The sequence below is a fragment of the Mus pahari genome, chromosome 23 (assembly GCF_900095145.1).
Source record: "Mus pahari chromosome 23, PAHARI_EIJ_v1.1, whole genome shotgun sequence".
Classification (NCBI taxonomy): domain Eukaryota; kingdom Metazoa; phylum Chordata; class Mammalia; order Rodentia; family Muridae; genus Mus; species Mus pahari.
This window is the reverse complement of record NC_034612.1, coordinates 6,950,749-6,977,013: the sequence shown is the minus strand read 5'-3', so window position 1 is coordinate 6,977,013 and position 26,265 is coordinate 6,950,749. Positions and strand designations below refer to the sequence as shown.

The 26,265-nt window shown below is 49.6% G+C and overlaps 1 protein-coding gene across 3 annotated transcripts in view; it reads right to left on the bottom strand.

Annotated features, from left to right (window-relative positions):
* The window catches only part of Taok3 (TAO kinase 3), a 147,030-nt gene extending 120,765 nt beyond the window's left edge, over positions 1-26,265 (bottom strand). For 2 of the 3 annotated variants that reach the window (XM_029533599.1, XM_029533600.1), the window contains exon 1: positions 26,079-26,265. The gene's annotated coding sequence lies outside the window, so the exon portion shown is untranslated. Of the gene's footprint in view, positions 1-12,815; positions 12,994-26,078 lie in introns of those variants that run through there. The other variant, XM_021187253.2, reaches the window with a different exon arrangement.

The window sequence follows — 26,265 nt, the reverse complement described above, 5'->3', positions numbered from 1 at the left end:
CACTCCTGCTCAACGAACAGCACTGAAGCCCAAGGGTGCAGGTTGTAACCCCAGCTATGTGAGACACCAGGGTGAGGGAATCTCAAGTTTGGGGCATCTCTGAGTTGCTTACTGAGAGGTCTCAAAGTTATAAAAAGACAAAATAAAAAAAAAAAAAAAAACAAAAAAAAAAAAAAAAAAAAAAAAGGGACTCAAGACAAAGCTTAGAGGTGGAGCCCTCTCCCATCGTGTGCTATCTGCTGGCGAGAAAGAAAGGGCAAGGGGTTCGGAAGCTTTCGGTGGGCTGGCCTGGTACTGCTTGTATTCTAACGCTGCTCATACTGGGCCCCAGGACTGGCCGCCCCAGAGCTGATAGTGCGAAGTTGCTAAGTGACCCTGTCCCCAAGTTAGTTCTGATTGGTAAATAAAGATGCGAAGAGCCAATAGCTGGGTAGAAGAGACAGGTGGGGTTTAGGATTCCCCCTCGGCTTGGGGTTGGAGGAGAACCACGAGAGAGGAAGAAGGAAGAAGCGATGGGTTAGGTGAAAACATGGCCCTGAGGGTGGCCAGCTGGAGTTCAGAGCAGCCCAGATGAAGCACAGTAAGTAATAACTCCGGGTTAGGATAGGAGAGTAGATTCTAACAGCATAGAGGGTAGGCAGCTGCCCAGCTCTAGTGCTGTTTAAAGGTTACCGTAAATATAAAGGCTGTGTGTGTGTTTTATCCGGGAACTAAATAGTCCAAGTCGGGGAAGAAATGCCAGGTTGGGATTAAATCATTTCTGCAACAAAGCTCATCGTTTTCTGTGCTGTTTTTTGTTTTGTTTTTAAACAAAACCAAAATCCAAATCACACAGTTTTAAATTTCCTTCTGTCCTTGTTTATGCTAAGAAAGTTTCCTCGATAGCAGACATTCCTGGTGACCGAAACTCCACAAGGCTGTGACGTGACAGATCCTCGACTGAACCCCCATCATCGTCAGCACTGTTGACTGTCAACCAGTGGACCCAAGAGGTGGCTCCGTGGGAAAAGGCACTCGCCACCAAATACGATGGCTTAAGTTTGATCCCTGGGACCCACAGGATAACAAGAAGAGAGCCATCTCCTACAGGTTGTCCCCTGACATCCACATTGGCACCGTGGGATACACTTACACATGCACCCAAGAGACCAATGTGGTATTGAGCGTCCTAGGATTCTGTATCGTGAGTGTTATGTGCCAGTCTGGGGTATGAGAAAGACCTGCATCCCTGAACCACCAACCAGCAACAGAGAACAAAGTCTGCTCTCTGGGTCAAGGTTGAGAAAGGCAGAAAGACAATGGCAGGTGACCCTCATTCCCATGGGGAAGGGCCACAAAGGAGCCTGGGCCAGCTGACCCACTCCTGCCCCATATCAGGTGACACCAGATGTCTGTGCATCAACATTTGGGGTGCTGGGTCACTAATGACTCCTAACCTCCAAACTAGTTGCAAAGAACCACCTTACACTGGTGATCTCTGGCCATACTCAGCAAGACGGAGGCCAGGTATCTCCTAGGGGCTCAGAGGGCCACTTTGTCCCTCCTGCAGCCAACCCTGTGCTCACAGGAGAAGGTAGTCAGGCAGGTGCATCTTGTTCTCAGAAGTATTATAAGAGGTGGAGATGAGATCCTCTTTGTGTTCAGAATCAGCATCTTCTACCCTCTGCCTGGTGATGGTGGGATGCTCAGAGGACCAGAGGACCGCGGTGGGGCTGGCTAGACGGTTGAAAGGGGAAAGATGCCTGCTGCCAAGCCAGAGGCACAGAGCTAAGTCCCCGGAGCTCACAGGTGGAGGGTAAGAACTAACTCCCCAGAGCTGTCCTCTAACCTCCGTAACACTTGTACACTTCCAGCCCCCCATAAATATTTAGATGCTACAAAAGCATTACCATTACAGTATTGGTTATTGGGTACAGGCACGAGCCCATGTTTGTGTGACAAGACTATGGTATGAGGGTGTCACCGCATGAGACCACTGTGCAATTAGTTTGGTTTGGAAAATCAAAACAGACACATGACTTGGCCCCAGTTCATCTTGACGGTGCAGTGACGTCCCTTGTGAGTCTTCCTGTACTCACTGCGCTGTGTCCTAGTGTCCCATCCAAACTTTCCCCTTGACTTATCCAACCCACAGCCAACTATCCTGGTCATTTGGCAGCGGCGTGAACGTGGGTAAAGGGCAAATGTGACCCAGCGGACCCAGCGGAACCCTGTGCAGCGATGACAGACCCGACTTGTCATATTCTCATGGCAAAGCACGGATGTTACCTGAGTACCACATTTTAACGTGTCCGCCATCATCACCTGCCCCTTAGGCACAGCAGCAGCATCCTCATATTTGGTGGGATGGGCACACCAAGCAAGAGATGGGCCCCTGGCAGGAGCACTCCACCACATGGTTAAAAATGTGAAACGTGACACAATGACACCTTGTTGGTTTAGACCTCACTCCGTAGACCAGGCTGGCCTCGAACTCGCGGAGACCTGCCTGTCTGCGAGTGTGGGGACTAAAGACGGGCATCAGCACACCTGCCCAGCCATGTCTTGTAACTAACTACACATGCTCTTCCTGCCCCTATTCATGACGGAACCCAGTGGAAGGAGGTTTTGGTCACAGGCTGCCTGAGCTGCAACATCAGCCCCAAACAGTCGGTGCGGATGCCATTGAGGCTGCAGGGGGCACTGTGGCTGTTGGAACAGCAGCCCTCAGGGTCCACACTGCATCTCTGCCTTGCTCTTTCAAAACTTGGGGTCTGCTCTATTATGTCACACAACCATATGTGTCCTCAGCGTCACGGGACAACATGTGTCCTCGGTGTCACACAACAACATGCAACCTCAGCACCCAGGCCTCTCCTTAATGCCCACTCACCCCCTCACCTTGACCAGAGTAATCAGACTGCTAATCTGATTTCTCAAGGTATTAGCCAGCTGAGGATCCTCAGCCCGCTTCTGAGGCTTAGTCAGCTCCTAGCCATTGAGGAAAATGCTAGAAGACGCCCCGCGCACAGCCAGGGCTACTATCTGGAAGCAGTTTCTACTTAGATGCCTGAATGGAAATACGCCTATTGCGTGATCAGATCAGGACAGAAACTTGAAACTGAAAATCAAATTGGGCCAGCGAGGTGGCTCAGCAGGTAAAGGGGGCTTGTGGCCAAGCTTGCTCAGCAACCTGAGTTCAAACTACAGGACCTACACAGTAGAAGGAGAGAAACGGCTCCTGCAAGTTGACCTCTGACCTCTGCATGTGTCTGCCCGCAGAGAAACAAATATTTATAAGAGGCTGGAGAGCAGCAGTTCTCGCCCTTCCTCGCGCTGTGACCCTTCAGTACCGGTCCTCACGCTGTTCGCCGCTACGCTGTCACTGTAGTTTTGCTACTGTTATGAATCGTAGTGTAAGTGTCTGATGGGATGGCGCACAGGTTGAGAGCTGCTGGTGATGAGCACTGGCTGCTCTCTGAGAGGACCTAGGTTCAGGTCCCAGCACCCGCAGAGTGGATCACAAGCACCTGTAACTCCAGTTCAAAGGGATCTGATATCTTTTCTGACCGCCTCTTAACACTAGGCACATTGTGAGGGTGCAGAGATGTATGTAGGCAACACACACACATACATACATATCTATCATCATACATATATGTGCATGTATAAATAATATATATTATGTATATGTAAATATATAATTATATACATGTGTATAAATAAATAATGCATATAATATATAAATATATATAAATGATTATATATAACTAGGTGCATATATTATATACATATGCATATATTATCTAATATATATTTTAGATTAAAGATACTGAAGTACGACCATATAGGCAAGAAATAGTCACTAATTAGGAACTGGTTCCTTTGGACAGACCTCCTTTCTTAGTTACACATTAGAGAGGCTACAGCAAAGAGCTCTGAATGTAAAACCTGAGTGAAAATAGACCAGGCAGGGGTATGAGGAAGGAAGAGTGGCCGTACAGTTTGGGAAGAAGTGTGGCCAGAACTTGTCTGGGTCAGATGGAGGTGGAGAAGAAGAGCCATGTGTCTAGGGAGATAGACAGGGCCACACCCTTTCCAATCCTAGAAGCTTGAAGGAACTGTGAGGCCCTGGCTCGAATTTCTGGTGGGACACACGGGGGGGNGGGGGGGGAGAGGCACAGCCAGGAAGTGAGCGAGTCCCTCTCAGGACGCAGTGTAATGCTGCTGCTCCCCCAGTCCATATTTCTGGAAATCAAGCTCTTGGGGGTTGAACTGCTGGGAATCTTTCTGCACATAGAATTATTGGTGATGGTGGTGGTGTGTGTGTGTGTGTGTGTGTGTGTAGTATGTATATGTGCAGGGTGTGTGGTGTGTGTGTATATGTGTGTGTGTAGTATGTGTATGTGCAGGGTGTGTGGTGTGTGTGTATGTGTGCGCACGTGTTATGTGTATGTGCAGGGTGTACCTGTGCTGTATGTGTGGGGTGTAGGAGGGTGTATGTGTGGCATGTGTTTTGTGTGTGTGTGTGTGTGTATGGTGTGGAAGTGAGGAAGGAAAAGGGAAGAGAAGAAAGGGAGAGACAGAGAGCCCAAAGAGCTCTTTTCAACATTTGTAACAATAAAGACTTTAAAAAGCTAACATGATTATCCGTGCAACAGTGCAGGCTTGGGAATGAGACCGAAGACATATGTTTATGACAAAAAAAGGAGTGTCTGCTGATATACACTAAGGTAAAAAAGCTACATGACATTGGCCACCCTAGTTCCTACTTTAAAAACTGTAACGGAGTCTGGAGTGTTATATGCAGTACACCCGGGATAGGATGTAATTTGTATCTTGTGATTACTTACAAATTCAGCCCATTGATCATAGCAAAGGCAACGTATTGCTTATAAGGCCTGGCCACCAGCAGGTCAGGGGGAGGCAGAGACTGACGAATTTCACATTACCAGTTCTGGGCTCGCCAGGACTGCACAGTGAGACCCTGACTTTAAGAGATGGTGTATGAGAACTAGGTTGGGTTAGAGACTGCCACCATTTGGCTGGAAAGAGGGAAGGTCGGTTCAGCTTCCATGTCTGCTCATTCACGGAGCCTTCTTGACGGGACCCCCCCCCCCCATAAGACTGACAAGGCACTATCTTTAGAACATCAAAAGACAGAGACTTGACAGTTCCAAGTGACATCTGGTCACCATGACTCTGGGGCAGATTCGAGTGTTATTACTGTCAAGTCCCAGTGCCCCCCAAATAAAAGTCACTGTGGATGCCTGCTGAACTCTACGCTACACCCGCATGGTGCCGGTCACCCGGGACTGTTCATTCGGACCACCTGCCTTTAATTCCACTCACACGACCTATGGAAAACACGAAATACTGTCATTCTGGGACACCTTTTAGGGGAAGCAAAACGTCAGTATGAGACTGCGAAGCTGAGGGTTTAGGAACTAAATTTTTAAAGAGGATAACTACGGTTGTCTTTCCACGATTACAAGTATTCAATACACCGAGTGCAGACAGGGGCTAGCTGCTTGTACAGTTGCACCACATGGCTGCTGTGCTATGGGGAAGAAAACACATTTGAAGGATTAAGGGAAGCTCTGTGTCCTTGTTACCTAGGAGGGGACCACTTCACTCTCCAAGCGTCTCAAGGGCCTCATATCAGTCCGCTCCTTCTAACTACTCCTAATGTCATCCACACCCCTGGAGTCCACAGGCTATGAGCTTCCTCAGCTCCCCAGTTGCTCCCTCCCTACCCCCATCCCCTTTCTTCAGGTTAGCCACCTCTCAGCCAGGGCCACAAACAGCCCCTGAATCCCTTCTTCCCCTGCGACCTGCGCATCACTGTTCACCCCTCATTGCCTTCCACCACTGTCTACCCACCCTGCTTCGCTTGGTCTACCTCAAGCCAATTTGTCCCTGCTGAGGGAGGGGCCTTCCCTGACAGGAATATGTTCCCAGTAACTGAGCTCCAACCTGCTCATCTCCCCGTCCGGAGGATTCTCCTCAGGTCTCAGCTTTTGGAACCCTCTGGGCAGGCCCTTCTCTCTGGCTCTGCTTGCTTCCTCCCAGGGGCCCTGTTGTCTGGGAGGAGGCTACCCGCCCCATCCTTCCACACAGGACTGTGTGCTGAACAACTTCCCTTCCCTCTGGACTCCCTCTTCTCACTCTCCCCCCGGGCTGCTCTTCTTCTCTTCCAGTGAGGCCGTCCTCGCTCCAGAACCCAAGTCCAGATTCTCGTTCCCAATCTTTCTTCCTTGAAGTCACTCCACAGACCAGCTGGGGAGTGCTCCTTCAAAGGCTCTGATTGCATTGGTCTCTCCTATTCAAATGGCTTAAATGGCTCCCCACTATCTCTGGTTCAGAGTTCAAACTTCTTGCTATGTGATTCAAAAAGCCTTTGATTCCCCACTGTCCCTAAGTCCCCGGCTTTGTTCCCACCCTCTGAACTGGGCTGAGCACGCATTGATCATGTCCTGCCACACCTGATGAAAAGCTGGCCAGCCTTTGGGACTTCGTGCAGATTCCACCGCCACGGTGTGTAAAGAAGCACCCTGACAACTTCCTGGTGGCATCTACCCTTTAAATGACATGGCCACTCCTTAACTTCATTCCTTGTGACTGGCAATGCGACGACGCTTAGGCATGCCTTCTGCACAGTGTTCTCATGGTGGCAGGCAACTGGGACCATTCACTCAGAATGAAGGACCATCTGTCCAGGACACAAGCTGAAGTTTTTTATCTGTCTCGCTTCTGATGAAAAGATCCAGGAGACCAACTAACTAAATAAACAATATTTTCTGTATGTGTGTGGAATAATTAAGAGAGATGATTTTTAAGGAATTTTCATTTCTATTACTTTACAAAAACAATTATGAGCAATCGCACTCCTAGGTACATACCCCAAAGAATTGAAAACATATGCTCATATGAAAATGTATAGATGGAGGCCAGAGAGACAGCTTTAGCCATAACGAGTGCTTCGTGCTCTCCTGAATTCCAGCGCTCACAATTGTCTGTAACTCCAAAGCCAGGAAGTGCACGCACGCGCGTGCACACACACACACACACACACACACACACAAACACGTACACAAACATATACACACACATTCATACACACATATACAAACACACATATACACACACAAACATGTACAGACACATTCACACACACACACACACACCAATGCATATGTGATGCTCACATCAATGTTACAATCAGCAATGGAAACACCTCAAGTGCCCATCAACTGATGAACACACAGGAGACAGTGTCACCGGCATGCACTGCTGGTCTTAAAAGGGAATGGAGTATTGACCCAGGTGGCACATGCTACTACAACACGGATGCGTCTAGAAAATATCATGCAAAGCGGAGGGCTCTCACAGACTCACACAGCGCCACATGGGGTCCGACCCCACACATAATGAAATGTCCAGAATCAAACAGAAAGTTAGTGACTGTCCAGTGCTGGAGTCTACGAGAGCGCGTGATGTGGGCACACAGTTTTGTTCTTTGGTTTGATACATTAAATACCACCTGGAAGCCAAGCCTGGTGGTGGCACACGCCTTTAAACTCCCAGCACACAGGAGGTAGAGGCAGGTGGATCTCTGGGAGTTCAAAGACTACATACGAGGAGTTCTAAGCTGGCCCGGACTATGTAAAAAGATCTCGCAGGAAATCCTAGTGCTTAGGAGGTAGAGGCGGGAGAATTCAAGGCCAGCTTTGATGACCCAGGGAGCCATCGGGTTGAGCTACATGAAACCCTGGCTCAGCAAAAAGACAGCAGACATGGGCAGGGAAAAGACAAGCAGGAGGTGAGCGCGACACTGGGCCTTGAAGAGAACGTAAGGTCTGAGAGCTAGAGATACGTTTGGTGAAATAACAAGCACTGGCACTGGGGCCGAGCTTGGAACATCTGACTGACTGCAAAGGAGCAGGAGGGACCTCCCGCCCGCCCAAGAACAGAGGAAGTAAGGCTGGAGAAACACTCTGGGGACAGATTAGCAAGGGCGTGGAGAACCTCAGAGGCCCAGCATGCAGAGTTCAGTGCTGGAAGTGGCGTTGGAAGAAGGCTGTGCAGCAGGGCGTGGCAGTGTATGCCTCCAACCCAAGGGCTGGAGAGACCCAGCTAGAAGATGGAGTGCTCAAGGCCAGCCTGGCCTACACACAGTGAGACCCTGTCTCAAATAACAACCAAAAAGCAAAGGAGCGAAAAGGTTGTTGGTGATGAGCTGGGGAGGGTGGGTGGGTGAGAGACCAGGATGGAGAGAGGCAGCTACAGTGACCCATGAATGAAGACACAGGGGACTGAGTCCGAATGGGACGCAGGGAATAGTTTAATTTTTTATAGCAGTATTGAGAAAGTCTAAGTAGGGGCTTCCATATACAAGGGAGACATAGAAGAATACAGAAGCAGGAGACAAGAGGATTGTGCTACAGGTAGAGCTGTAGACTTTCAAGTGTCGGGACTATGTCCACAGGGGCTACATAGCCTTAGCAAAGCTGAATACAGTTTCATGGTTTAGTCAGTCTAATCTTAGTATCTCCCTACGTCATGTCTGCTTAGTTGCCATCTCAGGGAACTCTGCTCATCCTGTCTTCGACGCATCTAAGTTCACCGACTCCTTAGAGGACCGCAATCCCCGGATAGCGACAGTAAGACACTGAAACCAAGCCAACCCAAAAATATCTTTGTTATCTTCTGGGTCTGCTAAAGAGAATCTCAACAAAACCCCTTTTGTCCCCCCCCCCCGACACTTACCCTTAACTTCATACCCTCATACGAATATGCACACATGCACACACAGGAGCACATAAATACTTCGAAAATAAACCCATACTTTGTTCTCCCTGTGGCTCTTCTGAGTTCTACCAAATGGAGGGAAATTTTCAGTGGGTGGACAAAGGGAGAAATAGGGTTAACACTGAATTTGTTGGACTGAAAAATCATTTGACTAATAATTACTAAATCTACAGCCAATTCTGCAGCCTCCCCAGCTTCTCCCCACCTGACTGGCCAAGGTAGCACGTGGAGCACGTGGAGCACGTGAGAACATGGGTAAGACCAGGGGGTCCCATCTCCACGTCCATGTCCGTTTTCAATCTGAGATAGCAAGGCCTGGGGGGAGGGGGCTAGCAGGTGCGTGGGGTGACAGGGTGAGAGATGGCAGACACGTTCCTGTGCCAAGCCCAAAAATACAAGACTAAGACCGAGAGTGATGCAGAAGGGCTGAGCCGGAGCCATGGCGCAGGGGTCAGCCGCTAAGAACCAAGAACACCAGCAGCAGATTCTCTGACTCCCTGAACTGTTGCCCAAGGTGGGTGGGACCGTACTGGTGACAGGGGCTTACTGGCATTTGGCAGAACACGCGCGCACCCCCCCCCCACACACACACACCAGGGTCAGAGGGTACACATGAAAGACAGATGCTCTCAGCCAGTGGAGGGCAGGCAGACGGCTTTAGAAAGCATTTCCTGGGACTGTCCCAGGGGCTGGATAACCTGTGGGCAAATGCAGCTTGGCTTTAAGAGACCTCTTGGTGATATATATATATATATATATATATATATATATATATATATATGATTTTCATATATATATTATTTTCATATATATATATGATTTTCATATATATATATATCAGCTTTACCAGAAAATTTTATATATATATATATATATATATATATAATTTTCTGGTAAAGCTGTGAATGGTACCTGTGTTACCCCAAAGCAGCAAGAACGAATACGGCTGCCAGATATCAGTCACAGGCTCTTCCCATGATATATGATCAACTTTGGGCTTCACAGACATCTCATTTATTCTCCTCACGGATCTTGGGAGGTGGGTACTCTGAGCAATGCCCATTTTCTAGTTTGAGGAACTTGCTTCTGTGAGGTTAGCAGGTGTGTGTGTGTGTGTGTGTGTGTGTATGTGTATTTATAGTGTGTGCATGAATTATATATACACATATGTACATTATATGTGTATGTATACATACATTTCTAAGACATCTCTAAAAAAATAACTTGCCTTTGCATTTTTTAAGAACCTGGGCCTAGATTATCACGCTTCCTCTGCAGAGCTTCCTTTCTATGTCGCCACCAGGGCTGACCCAGAACTGCCTACAACTTCAGACCCCTTCACAGGACTTTTTTTTTTCTTTTTTGGGTTTTGACTTAACATTTCATGTGATGGTTCCAATACATAGGGATGTCCTCGAAAACTAACTCTGTAATAATTAAAACAGGAAACATAACATCTCACTGTGAAGCTGTCCCCCCCCACCCCCCGCCCCTGCCAACATGTGGCCTTGCATGAAAGGGGTCCAATGTCATCTTTACAGACCAGAGATAAGGACTGTGACCATGGGAAACCAGAGAGAAGGGTCAGCACATGCCGTGTCTGTCAGCCTACTCTGAGCCTTGTCATCTGGATGGGACCCACAAAGTGCAGCCGCTGGTTAAATCAACAGGCACAGATGGATGGGATGCGGCCAGTGACTTCCACCCCCACCCCCCCACACACACACACTCAATTAAGATCTGCAGTCATCTGTCTGTCGGTGAGGCCCCGCCCACTTCCTCTCCGTGCTCCCAGCTCTGATCAGGACACCTCTGTACTGAAATCTACATTCAGCTCATGCTGGAGGCTCTCTGAGAGGCTGCAATTCATAATGTGTGTGTGTGTGTGTGTGTGTGTCTGTCTGTCTGTCTGTCTGTCTTCCTCCCCCGCCCCCCACACACTTTGGCACCATATTTCAAAGGTTATCTGAACATTTTAATTTCTTCTTTTCTTTAGATAGACCTTTTCTTTAGATAGACCCCCTGCCTGCCCCCGACAGTATCCACCACACACATCTTGAAGGATCGATGCCTCCCTACGCAACATGACAACAATGGATTTACACATCAGACGTGGCAGACGCTTGAGTTTGTCCAGGGCTGACCGTCAGCCCACACAATCCCCTCCATCCTTGTTCCCACCGCCTAGCAGAGCTGATAAAAGCTGAGGAGACACAAAAGCAGCTTTCCCTGGGAGAATTACTTAGACTAACTTTAACATACAAAGTAGCAGGCTGTCAATTAAAAGTTACCTCCGCCCCCACAACTCTTGGGGCTCTGAGACTAAACCATTAACCAAAATGCATACATAGGCTAGGCCTATCCCCCCACCCCTCCTCCTCCCACATATGTAGCCGATGTACAACTTGGTCTTCATGTGGGTCCCAAACAACTGGAGGTGGGGGGGTGGCTGTGCCAAAAGCTGTTGTCTGTCTGTCCCTGAGTTACATTCTTCTAGCTGGGCCGCCTTGTCTGCCTCTGTGGGAGATGATGCACCTAGCCCCACAAAGTTGATGACGCAGGGGTGGGGGTGGAGATACTGGGGGGCCTTCACTCTCTCAGAGGAGAAGGGGAGGGGGAAGACTAGTGGAGGGGGTGACTGGGAGGAGGGGCAGTGAGCGGGATGTAAAGTTAATAAAAAAATAAAAGTTACCTCCTTGCTTGAGTCATCTGACTTTATTTTACGGACTCAGAGTTGTCCCGAAAATTAATGACCTCATGGCTAAGGTATTTTTTTCTTCTCCTTTAGTAAGTAACTAATCCTAGTCACTAAAATGATTTCAAAAACAAAACAAAACAAAACAAAACGGCAAAACAAAGTAAACGTGGCCCAACCCTTTGATCTTTGTGTCTCTAAGGTTGGACTCACATGTGGGAAGCCGCTTCTCTTGGGCCCATTTCCCCATCCTTTGAGATAAGGACTATAGGAAGGGATACTGCTCAGGTCTGGCAAGGACGCTGGGTCACGCTGTGTCGCTTAGCCTGGGCATGTTCCTCCATGAAGGTGGGCTGCATCCACCTTTAAGTAGGTGACGGCTAGCACGTTTGTGTTGGCTTCAAGGGCTCTTCTGCCAGATCAGGCCGCTCGGTTGGCAGCCTGACCCTGGCCTTACTCATCCAGAGAAAGAGGGAAAATGAAAAACTCTAAGTTTCCAGAAGCCTGGACGCTCAACGACATCAAACCCCTAATTAAGCCTCTCGAGTGGGTTCGACGGCTCTCAACTTTATGCCTCTCAGCTGGACGGTGAGGGAAGGCCCCGAGTGCTCACGTGAAATTCAGGAAGTTTAAGTGGTTCCTGTGTGTGTGAAGGGTGTGTCAGCGTGAGTTGCTTTAGAGTGAGACAGTCAACGTAAAATTCACAAGCCATAGACGCTTACTCACAGCGGACCTTCTGAACTCGGGGCCCTTCCATGTCCAAGCTGACAGGCTAGAGACTTTAAATGTAATCTTGCCCCGCCAGCAGCCAATAGGCCTGAGAAGAGAGTTTCTCTGAAAGACTGCCTCTGGCTCACAGGAAAGATAACGCTGAGATCAGCTTCAGTGACAAGGACACCCGCCACTAGGCTGTCAAGCGCCTTCATCCTGAGAAAGGAAGTTCTTAACGGAGACTCAAGTGAGACTCGAGCAGCACTTCCTGGCCAGGCCGGGAGCCCCAAGAGCACTTTACAGGGCTCTGCATTTTTGACATTCGGGGAAGGAATGTTCTGAAACAAGTTTCCAGTACCCCCAGTATCGCTCAACCCCTCCACTCTCAGTTCCCACCAGAGAGAACAAACAGGCGCTAGCTAAACAAACACCATGTTAAAAAATAAATAAAAATCTATGACACTCTTCAGTCAACGCCTGCTGCTGCAGTAACGTGTAAATGCCAGGCCAGGCCACACCAGGCCGGGCTACTGGTCTCCAGAAAAACATCGCTACCCTCTCTCTCTGCCTAGGAGCTCTGGGTGCTTTCGAGGGACACGCCCTGTTAGGAGACACTCACCGTCCTCGAGAACCAAGAGCAGTCGGGCGGTCTTCACATTTTATTCTTCAAACCTACAGCGTCTTCAAATCTACGGGAGGTCTGCAAGAAGCCCCATGAAATCCTTATGAGGAACTTCAGCTGGAGACGCGTGAGGAGCGCGCCCCACGGTGCTATCAGGGCCCAGCAGCCTGCCTGCGCTACTTCCTGTTCTGGCGCCCATTGGCCCTTGCAGGTGCATGTGCCTCTGGGTGGTGCCAGTCTTTCTCTCTCTCTCTCTCTCTCTCTCTCTCTCTCTCTCTCTCTGCCCCCGCCCCTGAACTAGTGATCACCTGAAGGAGATTGAAGAAGACTGGCACTACCATCACCAGGAACATCTAGGATCTAGGACACTACCACCCTGGGTTCAACCTGAGAGCCACCCAGAAAGGTTCATTAGGCACTAGTGACGACTGGGATTCAAAGACACAGCTTATGTCAACAGGTTTTTATGCTTTCTCTAAAACTGACCGTGACTGAGCCTGTCCTAGTGGGTGAATGGCAAGGAAGGGAGGAACGAAACGGGGTGATTCCCAGTTCAAGTCCTGTCTGGGCTTCAGAGTGAGTTCGAGGGCTGTGGAAGGAGAAGATGAGAAGAAGGCACCACGGTTAAGAGGGACTGCAGCTCGGCAGCAGGCCGGAGTCTGGGGTTTGGATCCCAGCACCACATCCAGTGGTTCATGGATGCCTGCAACTCTAGTTCCAAGGGATCCAAAGCCGGCTTCCCTGGGCACATGCCTACACGTGCACTGACACATAAATAAATTTAAAAGCCCACATCTTTACAAAGGAAACGGAGAGCTGAAGAGTCAGTTCAGTGGGAGGTGAGGCCCTAGGCTCTGATTCAGTGTCCACGCCAAGTCACCTGCTCTATTTTAGTGGTTCCCAACCTGTGGGGAGCGACCTCTTGGAGGGAGGGGGTGTCACATATCGGAAGTCCTGCATATCCACATTAACAGTATTAACATGAATATAACACTAATAATTTATATTAATGTATGTAATTAATATTAATATCAATATTAACATTATTCGAAATTACGGTAATGAAGTAGCAATGAGATAATTTTCTGGTTGGGAGTGACCACGACATGAGGAACTGTGTTAAAGGGGCACAATACTAGGAAGCCTGAGAACCGCTCCTCCATTCAAAACATGGTTCTTGGCACCAGTATATTGTGATGAACAGGACAGAGTCTGGGATTTGGGGGAGGTGGGGTTATATACAAATGGGAAAGAGAAGTTCCACGCGGTAGAGACTGGAGGCTCTAGGATGGCAACTGGGCCAGCTGACAGCACTTGCTGTTCACCACAAAGAGCACCGTACTCAGGCTGCCACCCAAGTCTATGAAGACTTTTCAGGCTTGGCGCCTCTTGCCAGTAAGCCCCGTACTGGGGAGGCTAAGTTGGGAAGATGGCAGGTTCAAGGCCAGCCTGGCTTACACGGGGAGACAGTGGAAAACGAGACAGAAACCTTTTCGGAACCCGGTAGGCGGTAGTGAGGGCTTGCCTGTCCTTGGTATTTCAAATACACACTGGAGGTGGACAGTGCACAGTAATTGTAAATCAGGCTTAAAAATGCGCTTCAAAGGCAACGAATGACTCATACATGCAGAGAGCTGATAACACCCCTCTGTTAACATAAGGAGTTCGAGTTGACCGGTTTGCAGCACCAATATCATAACCAATGGAGACCTAATGAAAAGTCCCCACAGGGACTAATGCCCCAGAACTGGGACGCATGATTACTGTGGCTTTTAAGTTGCCTAAGGAGGTGACACGGGCATCAGAGAGGTTACCTCACAACGATCGGTTTTCATATATTTTTCTCCTGCCTAAGATGCGTTCTTCTTTCTCGGTTTCTACGGTCAAAAGTAGAGAAGCCCCAGTCTAACCCAGAAGACAAACCTAAACTCCAGCGAGGAAAACCGACACCAGCCCGCTTCCAAACCGTGTTCTCCTTCCTCAGGGTTCTTGCTTCCTTATGCTCAAAAATAACGAAAACTCTTAGAGCCGACCAATTGGAGAACTTGCTCAAGCCAGATTTCTATTAGTCACTCGACAAACTATTCACTCAACAACTAGTTGGGTGATACCGCTGAGTCAAACAAGACTGTCTCTGTGGACCCTGAATGCCAGGGGAGGGATTTACGTTGATCGGAACAAACAGAACGGTTTGTTTCCCTGGCAGAAGTTAGCAAGTGCTGCAGAGAAGACTTCGGTTGGAAAGGTGGGGACCAACCCACCCCAAGTTTGTGCTCAGCTAGCAAGTGATCATTCCAGAAAGGAAAGGCCTTTGGTTTGGAAGACTGGGGGTGTGACGCGTTCCTGACTGATTCCACCACCACCTTCTGTTGCACGTAACAGAGAAGCGCGTGGGGGGGCATGCATGCATGTGTGTGTGTGTGTGCACACGTGTGAGCGCGTGTACGTGTGAGCGCGTGGGTGAGTATGGATGTGAGTGTACGTGTGCGTGGGCGCATGCGTGCATGCATGCATCTGCACGTGTGTGTGTGTGTGTGTGTGTGTGTGTGTGTGTGTGCATGTGTGTGTATGTGTGTGTGCGGTGCATGGGCATGAATTTCTGGGTAAGCCTGTAAGTGCTTGCATGTGGAAGCCAGAGTTGCACTGATGCCAGTGTCTTCCTCACCCACTCTCCACCTCTTTGGAGACACTGTCTCTCATGGCACCTGTTGCTCATCCATTCCGCTAAATAGGCCAGGAAACCCCAATCTACCTGCTTCCACCTCCACAGTACCAAGATTACAGATGTGTCCCCACCACATCTGGCTTTTATTTATTTATTATATGTAAGTACACTGTAGCTGTCTTCAGACACTCCATAAGAGGGCATCAGATCTCATTACAGATGGTTGTGAGCCACCATGTGGTTGCTGGGATTTGAACTCAGGACCTTCAGAAGAGCAGTCGGTGCTCTTACCCGCTGAGCCATCTCGCCAGCCCCACATCTGGCTTTTTTTGTAGGATGTTAGAGAAATGGTTTAGAGTACATGTTGCTCTTGCAGAGGGCCAGGATATGTTTCCTGGCATCTATGTGACAGCTGTCAACTGTCTCTAACTCCAGTTCCGGAGTATCTGACGCCCTCTTCTGGCCCCCTCAGTCACTGCATGCATGCAGTCCACATACATACATGCATGCAAGCAAAACATCCGGGCTCATAATTTTTTTATTTAAATTAAAATTTAAAAAGGGAATTTTTTTAAATTATATTTTTATTTACTTCAAATATATGTGGGTGGCTATGTGTGTGTGCCTATGAGCACACATGACAAACCATGAGTCAGAGGACAGATTATGAGTGTCAGCTCTCGCCTCCCAGCACAGGCACCCCAAGGGAAGGTGGCAGGGTTCTGTCCCCGCCAAGCTGTCTCAGCAGCCCGCACCTACTTTAATTGGATGCGAAGGATCCAGACTCAGGTTCTTGAGAGCAGTTTGCAGACCGACCCTTCTCTCCAACCTGAGAATCTTACTTTATTTGTTGATGAGACCCAGAGAAAGCAGAACAAAACTCCAAAACACCCAGATAATAAAAACACCACCCAAGGAGACAAAGTACCAGAGCCTCCCAGCTTTAACAGTCAGAGTGAACTCGGGAGGCAGAGGTAGACAGATCTCTGAGTTCGAGGCCAGGCTGGTTTACAGAGAGAGTCCCGGGCCAGCCAGGGAGACACAGTCTGGAAAAACCAAGAGAGTCAAAGTGAAATGTTGACAAAGACCATGGGTGTTTCCAAGTCCTGGGTGCCTGATGGCAGAATTTGTAAATCTCATGCTCAGGGGTAGACTATGTCTTCCCTTGGGAACTGTTCCTGTTAGCATCACCTGCGGTGACAGCTGCATTCTGCAACTCTCTGCATAACAACACTTAAGTACTAGTTTGAATCTAAAGTATTACAATTTGATACAACTCAATAACAACCAAGATATCCATTGCAAGGTTAGAAATACAAGAGATCGTCTTTCTAAAATCAGGAAGATGGATGGCCATCTATGAAGAAGGGAAGTGTAAACCCTGGAATGGACTATCAGAATATTCTAGAACAAGGGATGCCTATACAAGCACTTTGGGAATTCAAGAGAAGAGAAGAGAAGCAATGAGGGTAGTCAGGGGTCTCACAAGTGGTCCAGCTCGTGCATAGCCCTGGGCCCAGCCCCAGTACAACACAGAAACAAAACAGAAGAGCCTGGAGGCTGAGGAGCATTGGAAAGGCAGGGGCAAAGATGAGCCTGCAGCAAGGCAGGAAGCGTATGGCCAGCAGGTAGGCGAGCAGGCTTAGGAGAGAGTTAAGAACCAACTCCCACCATTGTCCTCTGACCTCCACAGGCACACAAAATAAATGTATGGAAAAAACGGGGCGCCCAAACCCAAGAACACGTTGTTAAATCCGCCAGGAGATTGATCTGCGGCTCTGACTGGGGGGAGAAGACCAGAATCCTGCTCTAAGGAAGTCAGAGATTACCTGTGCATATTGGAAGGTTGAGACCGGAGGCTGGAGAGATGGCTCAGTGCAGAGAGGCCCACAGGCATACAAGCGGACAGAAGCATAGAGGGAGAGTGTGGAGGGCTTCCATATGAAAAGCCAGTCCAGAAGTAGAGCTCCTGCCTCAGTTTCCAGCACAGAAAAAATAAATAAAAAAATAAAAGAAAGGAACTGATTGAGCCCATCTGGATCAAGCTGGCTATTGTCTGCATGATCTTGGGAAGGAGTCACTGACTTTCTTAGAGCTTCGTTCTCCCTATGTGCAAGTTCGACTCCTTGTTCTTTCTGGAGTTGGCTGTCATGCAATTGAACAAATGATTCGTGAGAGTCCAGCTACAGAAATGGGCTTCAAGGGGTTAAAGGAAGCAACCGATGCTGCTGACTGAGCAATGTGTTTCTGACCCTGCTTGGTAGTTAACGGGGGGGGGGGCGGGGGGGGAGGGGCTCTTCATTCATTCATTCATTCATTCATTCCAAGAGCCTGGAGAACTATATACTCCTATTGATGAAGAAATGTGACACTTTCAATGCTTTCAATGCCACTAACTTCCTTAGGGCCAGGCAGGTGGTGGCACAGTCATGAAGCCAAAGAAGGGGTTTGAGTCTTTCTGAGTCTAAGATTTCCTTCCTCCGGAGTGTCAAGCAACAGAATGCTGACATTTTGTTCTGTTGTCCGAGGGAATCCCATCTTTCTCCACAGCCTTTATTAAAAACTATTTATTTTGAAAGGCCATCTTTTAAAAAAGTACTATTTTTAAGTGTGTACTGGAGGAGAACAGAGTTACTGGATGCTAGAGTTACAGGATGTTATGAACCATCTGATCTGGACGCTGGGAACTGAATCTGGGTCTTCTTCAAGAACAGGGCACACTCTTAACTGCTGAGCCATCTGTCCAGCCCACAGAAGAGCCTGAATTTCCTCTCTGACAATTTCATACACGTAAACAATGTATCTTGCCATATCTACCCCCAGCTCTGCCCTGACTTCGTGTATTATTATTGTGTGTGTGCATGCTTCTGCATGTGAGCACACGTGGCACACACGTGTGGAGCTTAGAAGACAGCTTTGCAGTCATTTCTCTCTTCCCACCCATCCATGAAGTGCATAGATTGATCTCTAGTCATCAGGGTTAGAGGCAAGTGCTCCAACAGACTGAGGAGACATCTTGATAGCTGCCCAACCCCCCTCCCCCACCCGCCCACCTCTTCGGATACTTCTGATGAGCTCTAGCCCTCCAGGACCAGAAAGGAGACATAAATATGACCTACTCATTTGAGGATCACCAATTCACTTCCTCATTCTTATGCACACATAGTGAGCACACTTCCTACCGCGTGGTTCACACTTGCCCCCGGAGGGGTGTGTGTGTGTGTGTGCAACGCAGAGTGATGCCTGCCTTGTCCAGGTTGCCCATCCACTTCCTCAGCTCACAGGCCAGACAGTGAAAAACATGGAAATGGGGACCTAGCATACAAAGGCCGGATGAATTTTGCAAGCCAGGCATAGTGGCTCATGCCTGTAATCCTAGAACTTGGGAAGCTGAGATGAGAGACTGTTGAGAGTTCAAGGTCAGCCTGGCCTAATAGAGTAAGACCCTATCACAAAACCAAACCAAAACCAGAAAAATACTTTTTTTTTCAGAGACAATAAAAACATCGTTTCGCTGGGCAGTAGTGGCGCACACCTTTAATCCCAGCGCTTGGGAGGCAGAGGCAGGCAGATTTCTGAGTTCGAGGCCAGCCTGGTCTACAGAGTGAGTTCCAGGACAACCAGGGCTACACAGAGAAACCCTGTCTCAAACAAACAAAAACCAAACCAAACCAAACCAAAAAACATAGTTTCACAGAGCCCCTTTTAACTTTCTATCTCTACCATTAAATCTTGACCCAGACCACTTAAAAAAGATGTCGATATAGTTTTTGAAAATATCTGTAGAGGAGCTTTAGCTCCCTGACAGGGCACTCGCCTGGTATGTTTGAGGTCCTGAATTTGTGCCTCACCATCTAAATCAACATAATAATAAAATACATGTACTTACACATTCCAAAAACAAAATCTCGCGTTTATTTCCATGGTTAGTGCTTCTTTCTGCAGTGGGTGGCAGTGAATGAGCAGACTCACCACCAGGCACAGTACTGACGCTAAGTGACGGGTGGGTGCTCTGCCCTGAAATGGACATGTGTATCAACTGCACCCACCAGGTCTCTGAAGGCTCCAGGGGCACTGAAGAAAAGGGAGCTGAAAGCATGTGAGGGCTAGAGGAAGGGCGGGGCTGTGAGGATGGGGCGGAGCTGTGAGGTGGACAGGGCGGGGCTGTGAGGATGGGGCGGAGCTGTGAGGTGGACAGGGCGGGGCTGTGAAGATGGGGCAGGACTGTGAGGAAGAAAGGCCAGGACTGTGAGGCAGATGGGGCAGGGCTGTGAGGTGGACAGGGCAGGGCTGTGAGGATGGGGCGGAGCTGTGAGGTGAACAGGGCGGGGCTGTAAGGATGGGGCGGAGCTGTGAGGTGAACAGGGCGGGGCTGTGATGATGGGGCGGAGCTGTGAGGTGGACAGGGCGGGGCTGTGAGGATGGGGCAGAGCTGGGAGGTGGACAGGGCGGAGCTGTGAGGTGGACAGGGCGGGGCTGTGAAGATTGGGCAGGACTGTGAGGAAGAATGGGCAGGACTGTGAGGTGGATGGGGCAGGACTGTGAGGTGGATGGGGCAGGACTGTGAGGTGGATGGGGCAGGGCTGTGAGGTGGATGGGGCAGGGCTGTGAGGTGGATGGGGCAGGGCTGTGAGGATGGGGTAGGACTGTGAGGATGGGGCGGAGCTGTGAGAAAGATTGGGTGGGGCTACGAGGGAAAATGTGCATGGCTGTGAGGTAGAAGGGGAGTGGCTGTGAGGTGGACAGGGTGGTGCTATGAGGAAGATGAGGCAGGGCTGTGAGGAAGATGAGGCAGAGCTGTGCAGTGGATGGGCGTGGCTATAAGGGGAAGGGACAGGCTGTGAGGGGAAAATGGGCGTGGCTGTGAGGTAGAAGGGGTGTGGCTAAAAGGTGGATGGGGCAGGACTGTGAGGAAGATGGGGTGGGGCTATGAGGGAAAATGTGCATGGCTGTGAGGTGGACAGGGCGGGGCTGTGAGGAAGATGAGGCGGGGCTGTGAGGTGGATGGGGCAGGGCTGTGAGGTGGTACCTCCTGGGCTTGACAGGGCCATTGTGCTCTGAACTCAATGCAGCTACCTGCACACTGGGTGGATCACAAACACACGCATGCATGAGTGTGGGGGTAGTGGAGGGGCGCACAGACCTGAAGATGGGAGGGACACAGGTGGAGGGTGACTGGAGAGTGTAATGGGCAGGATATGATCACGATATATTGTATAGTCTTACGAAGTGGTCAAAGAATAAATAAATTTACTCTAAACATTAAAAACTAAATTAAAACAAATTTAAAAGGCTTATATTCTCAACAGAACTGAAAGTTGGCCACGAACTATGATGCTGTGTAGTGTGTTTTCTGCCGAGATCAATTAAGTTATTTGTTTACTTAAGGAAGCTTTCTGCTTTAATTGGTGGAATCTACTGTGGCGGAGGAGCAAGATGGATCTGAACTACCATCGCCCTTGTTTGCATGGACATAATGCCAGTGACACAGGACCATAAAGCCAGGGCTGGCAGTGTTGGAGATAATGGCTGAGTGGTTAAGAGCACTGGCTGTTCTTGCAGAGGACCCAGATTCAGTTCCCAGCATCTAAAACTGGCTCACAACCATCTCTACCTCGAGTTCCAGGGCATCTAAATGTCCTCTGCTGTCCTTCACAGGCACAGGGCACACATGCAGGTTTATCCCCGGACCCCACGTGATGGAAGAAGAGAACCAATGCCTGCAAGTTTACCTCTGACCTCCACATACACACGAGCCTAAACATACACACAGTAGATAAACGGATAAATAAAAAATTAAAAACGAGTGTGTACTATAGGGTCTCAGAATAAAAGGTTTCCTTCAAAATAGTGGAAGACTCTGGAGTCGAACTTTTCCAATTAATATTTCATTCATTAATTATGATATTCAAATAAAGCACTGAAGGTGGACTCAGTTTCCCTTTCTTGATGGCGGTGAGAGGTCAGCAGACAGTACCCCTGGTGATGGACTCAGGCACAGAGTAGTCCATGGGCTGAGAGCTAAACATATCACAGGAAAGCAGCTAATTCAATGTGTGATAAGGCTAGCCCACCACAAGTTAAGTCATCCAGGCCTAAATCCACCCGCCCCCCGAAAAACTCGAAAACTATGGTGTTTGACAGGCATTTTCTCCCTGAAGGAAGAACATATTGAAAAATTCTTTCTTAGGAATTCCCAAAACATGTTAAGACAGGACCTTTCCTCTTTTGTGTGTTTGTGTGTATGTGTGTGCCTCTGTGTATGTGCATATGTGTCACTGTGTGCCTGTATGTCTGTCTATGTGTTTGCCTATATGTGTCCGTGTCTTAGTCAGGGTTTTACTGCTGTGAACAGATGCCATGACCAAGGCAACTCTTAGAAGGACAACATTTAATTGGGGCTGGCTTACAGGTTCAGAGGTTCAGTCCATTATCATCAAGGCGGGAGTATGGCAGCGTCCAGGCTGGCATGGAGCTGAAGGTGCAGAGAGTTCTACATCTTGTTCTAAAGGCCACTAAGAGAAGATTGGCTTCCAGGCAGCTAGGATGAGGGTCTTAAAGCCCACACCCACAGTGACACACCTACTCCAACAAGGCCACACCCACTCCGACAAGGCCACACCCACTCTAACAGGGCCACACCCACTCCAACAAGACCACACCTCCTCATAGTGCCACTCTCTGGGCTGAGTATATACAAACCCTCCCAGTCTGTGTGTACGTGTATATGTGTGTGTGTGTGTGTGTGTGTGTGTGTCTGTCTGTCTGTCTGTCTGTCTGTCTGTCTATTTGGAAGAGAGTAAAGAAATTTAAACTGGGAGAGCGTTCTGAAGGGGAAATGCATCTGTATGTCACACATGCATGCAGGTTAGACTTGGTGATCGGCCTGCGTCCCAGCCCCTGCTCCGCTCCTACACCCCGATCTACAGAAGACCCATGCGTTTATGAATGCTGGTGAGCTCAGGTTGGCTAGCCTGTTAGGCCACACTAGATGGCCAGGCAGCCTCTGAGAATACAGTGGATCGACTGTACCGGACCCAAGCAGTAAGGAAAGCGAAAATGGGTTATTAGGTTTCCTGGGCTCCTGCTAGCCTGAGACTAAGGTGAAGAACACGCCAGTGCTCATCTGAATCTCTTGTCGACGGAATTTTTCAACAGGAGACAAAGTCTCCTGTTGATATGTTTATATCAAGATCTCATACACATCCCTCCCCTCTCACGCACCCCCCTCCCCCAGGGAAGAACGCTATGGACTCCTCTTATCAGTAAGAATTTTACTCCCCTCGTCTTGTCTCCACCATCCCTGGCTCAGCACCGCCATAGCACAAAGTGGCTGTCTTGGCTGCCTAGGCGGTGACTCAGGAGAGGAGCAGGGTACTTCCTTCTCATACAAGGAAATACATTTATTGTTTTGTCTTTAGATATGACCGTTCACATCGGTCAGAAGTGAGCTTGCGAGATAGGAGAAAACATTTTCACGGTCAGACACTTCTAGAACTTCCTGAAAAGGCTGGGGCTGGGCTTTCCCACTCAGAGAACCTCACGTCCCTCATGCCTTACCCCCAGGATGAATAGACACAGGAGTTAACTGGCTTAGTCCTCTACCCTCACCCCCATCCTTCACCCCACCCTCCATTCCACCCCACCTAACTTTAGTTCATCCTTGAATTCTGGAAAAACAAAACAAAACAAAACAAACCCAGAAAAACAAAAAACCTGTGGTTGCTGAGCTGGTCCTGTTCTTAGTATCACTTGCGTTTCAGAGAGAAGGATCTCTAGCAGGTGGATTCTGAGTGGGTGGGATTCCTAGTGGTGGGATTTCCAGCATCACACCTGGCCCTGCACAGCATCAGAGCTGCCTTAAGGCAGAGCCCGTTCGTTATCAGAGCAAACCCTTCATTTACTATTACCCCTGCCGAAAACCATTTCAGAGTCATTGGGCTTGGACAGAAATGACATCGAGGCTGGCAGTGTCGCTCAGTGGGAAGGTCACTCTCTTCTGCACCTAAACAAATCAACAGCAGATCTGGGCTGTTGTTCTGGGGACCAAGCCCAGCCAGGGCTTTGGGCTTGTTAGCCCAACCCTACATTGTGTCTACTAGGAATAATACAGTATAGTTTTGGTGCAGCTGTCTAGTGCTAAACACAAGCAAAACATTTCTTCAGTCTTTTGAGACAGAGTCTCAGAGCCCAGGCTAGCTTGGTACCATGTAGCCCAGGCTAGCCTCTAACTCAAAATTATCCTGTCTCAGCATTCTGAGTCTGGCTCTCATGCCCACTTTAAGGGTTTCAAACGCCACACACTCTAAACCTGACACAGAGGGGACATCGAAGCAACAGAAATGGAATATTAGTTACATCCTCCATTATTTCCCTAAAATCATCTTTTTTTTTTTTTTTTTTTTTTTTTTTAGTTTTTCGAGACAGGGTTTCTCTGTATAGCTCTAGCTGTCCTGGAACTCACTTTGTAGACCAGGCTGGCCGCGAACTCAGAAATCTGCCTGCCTCTGCCTCCTGAGTGCTGGGATTAAAGGCGTGCGCCACCACGCCCGGCTCATCATTTCTTAACTTTCTAAAATGAACCAAACAGCGACGGAACGGAGGGGCAACAACATTAGAGATAGAGAAAAGGATTTTAAAAATCGGAAATTCAAGCCATACATAAAAATGTCACAATGAAAGCTCATTGTTTTGTAAACGCCACTCTCTCCCCAAAATAACTGGAAAAAAAAACCCAAACAAACAAAACCTGTCATGATTCCTTAAAATCTTCAAGTATAAAGTTGATGATCAAACAAGTGTATTGGGGGAGCATCCAGAGGGGGTTGGGGCCATGTCAGTATCTGCTGGCACTGGGGTCACGGGTCTTTTCACTTGCATCAGAGTAGAAGGCTAGCCTCCCTCTCCCCTTCTTTTGCCTCAGCTCTGTCGGGCCTTGAGAGAGACTTACAGTGTCTACTTTGATTACACATGCCTGGCCCCTCAGCTTGCCTAGAAAGCGCCATTCATTTATTGGCCCCAGCAACTGTTTTGAAAATTGAGGGTGACCTTCCAACCATGTCTAACACATCGAAGTTAAACAGCCCTAACTACAAACCTGCTCTGGCTCTCCTACGTGTGCACTGTAAACACTGATAGGGCCAGGCTGCCAAATGGGAAAAACGTTTCTTAACTCCTTGTGGAGTGAAGAAAAGCCCAAACTGAAACAAACAAACAAACAAACAACAATCCGGTGCTTTAAGAGCATCAAAATTAACATCCTAATTAACCCAAGGCTCTTCTAAATTATCCCTCCCTCCAACTACTTGGGATGGGGTGAATGGGGGAGCAAACCCCTCTGGTTTTGCCCCAGATGTGTCATCAAGGAACCCCCAAGTCGAACTTTAAGGGAAGAGTTGGGAAGCCAGCCTGCTGTTTAGAAGAGGTGAGACGCTGGTGTAATCTCTACAAATCTTCTAGCTAGCCCTCGGCCAGCCCTTGGGATCCATGTCTTTCACTCCCGGGCCCAGCACATGATCCCCCTTCCAGCGTCCAGGAACTCAACCCTCAGAGGGAGACCTCAGGTTCTTAGAAGTGGAGTAGCATCGGTATCGTCCAGGTGTCAGCATTGCTGCTGTGCCTACTCAATGCCACCGGGCTCAGGCTGCCGGTGCTTTTCCCCAGGTGCCTGGCTGCGAGGCCAGAAAACCCAAGTTCACGCTGCCCCCGCAAGCTCGTCTCTGGTACCTCACTCACCCGCTCTTCTTGGACTCTCAGTGCTGTCTGTCCCTGCTCTGGGTCCCTCAGCCCACACCCGTCTGGTCTGTCTTGGCTCCTTTTGGGGACCCCTCCCTCCACTCAGCTTCCCTAAGCCTTCCTGAGGTCCTCTTCACACCCACCGCAAGAGCATAGTTTCAGAACTACTGCCCTCGCCTCCCCTGAAGTCTCCTTTGCTTATTTTCTGTCTCTGTCCCTCTAGGGTCCCCTTCCTTCATTCCGCTGCCTGGGTTCTCTCAAGTCAACCTGCTCAGTCTGCAGTCCCAGTCCCTCTGAGTGTCCCTCCCTGGGTCCCGTCTGCTTTTCCCACCGGCCCATCTGGGGCGGATCTCCTCAGCTCCCTCACCCCATCGTCGCAAGTCCCTCCTGGGTTCTCTCGCTTATCCCACGGCCCGAGTCCCTCTTCAAGTCGCCTCGTTAATCCCATTGCCCTGTCCTGTCTTGGGGTCCCCTTGCTCTCCCGCGGTATTTCTCGGTCCCCTCCTCATCCTGCTTTCCCCATCTCTCTCCGGGTCCCCTCGCTCACACGCAGTCCCTCTCGGAGTTCACTCTTCACCCCGCCGTCCCTGTCCCTATCCCGGTCCTCTCACTCTTCGCGATCCCTCTCTGGGTCCCCTCCTCACTCCGCGACCCAGTCTTTCCCGCCGTCCCTGTCCCTGTCCCGGTCCTCTCACTCTTCGCGGTCCCTCTCGGGGTCCCCTCCTCACTCCACGACCCGGTCCTTCCCGGTCCCCCCCACCCCCGGCGCACTGGCAGAACCGCTAGCAACTCTGCTCCCGGGATGCTCGCGGCCGCTGCGCCGGGGACTCGGGCTGTCACTCTGGCGCCCGCGCTCTCACCTCAGCGCTGTCACCCGCGGCCCCGGCGCCGCCGCCTCCTCCTCCTCCTCTCACTCGTGCCCGGAGTCGCTCTCGCGCTGGGTCTTCGCGTGCTGGATCCCCACGCGCAGCCTCCGCCCGCGAGTCCCCGTCGCGCCCCACTCTCCACGCAGGACCCTAGGCTGCCGCCGCCGCTGCTGCTGTCCGA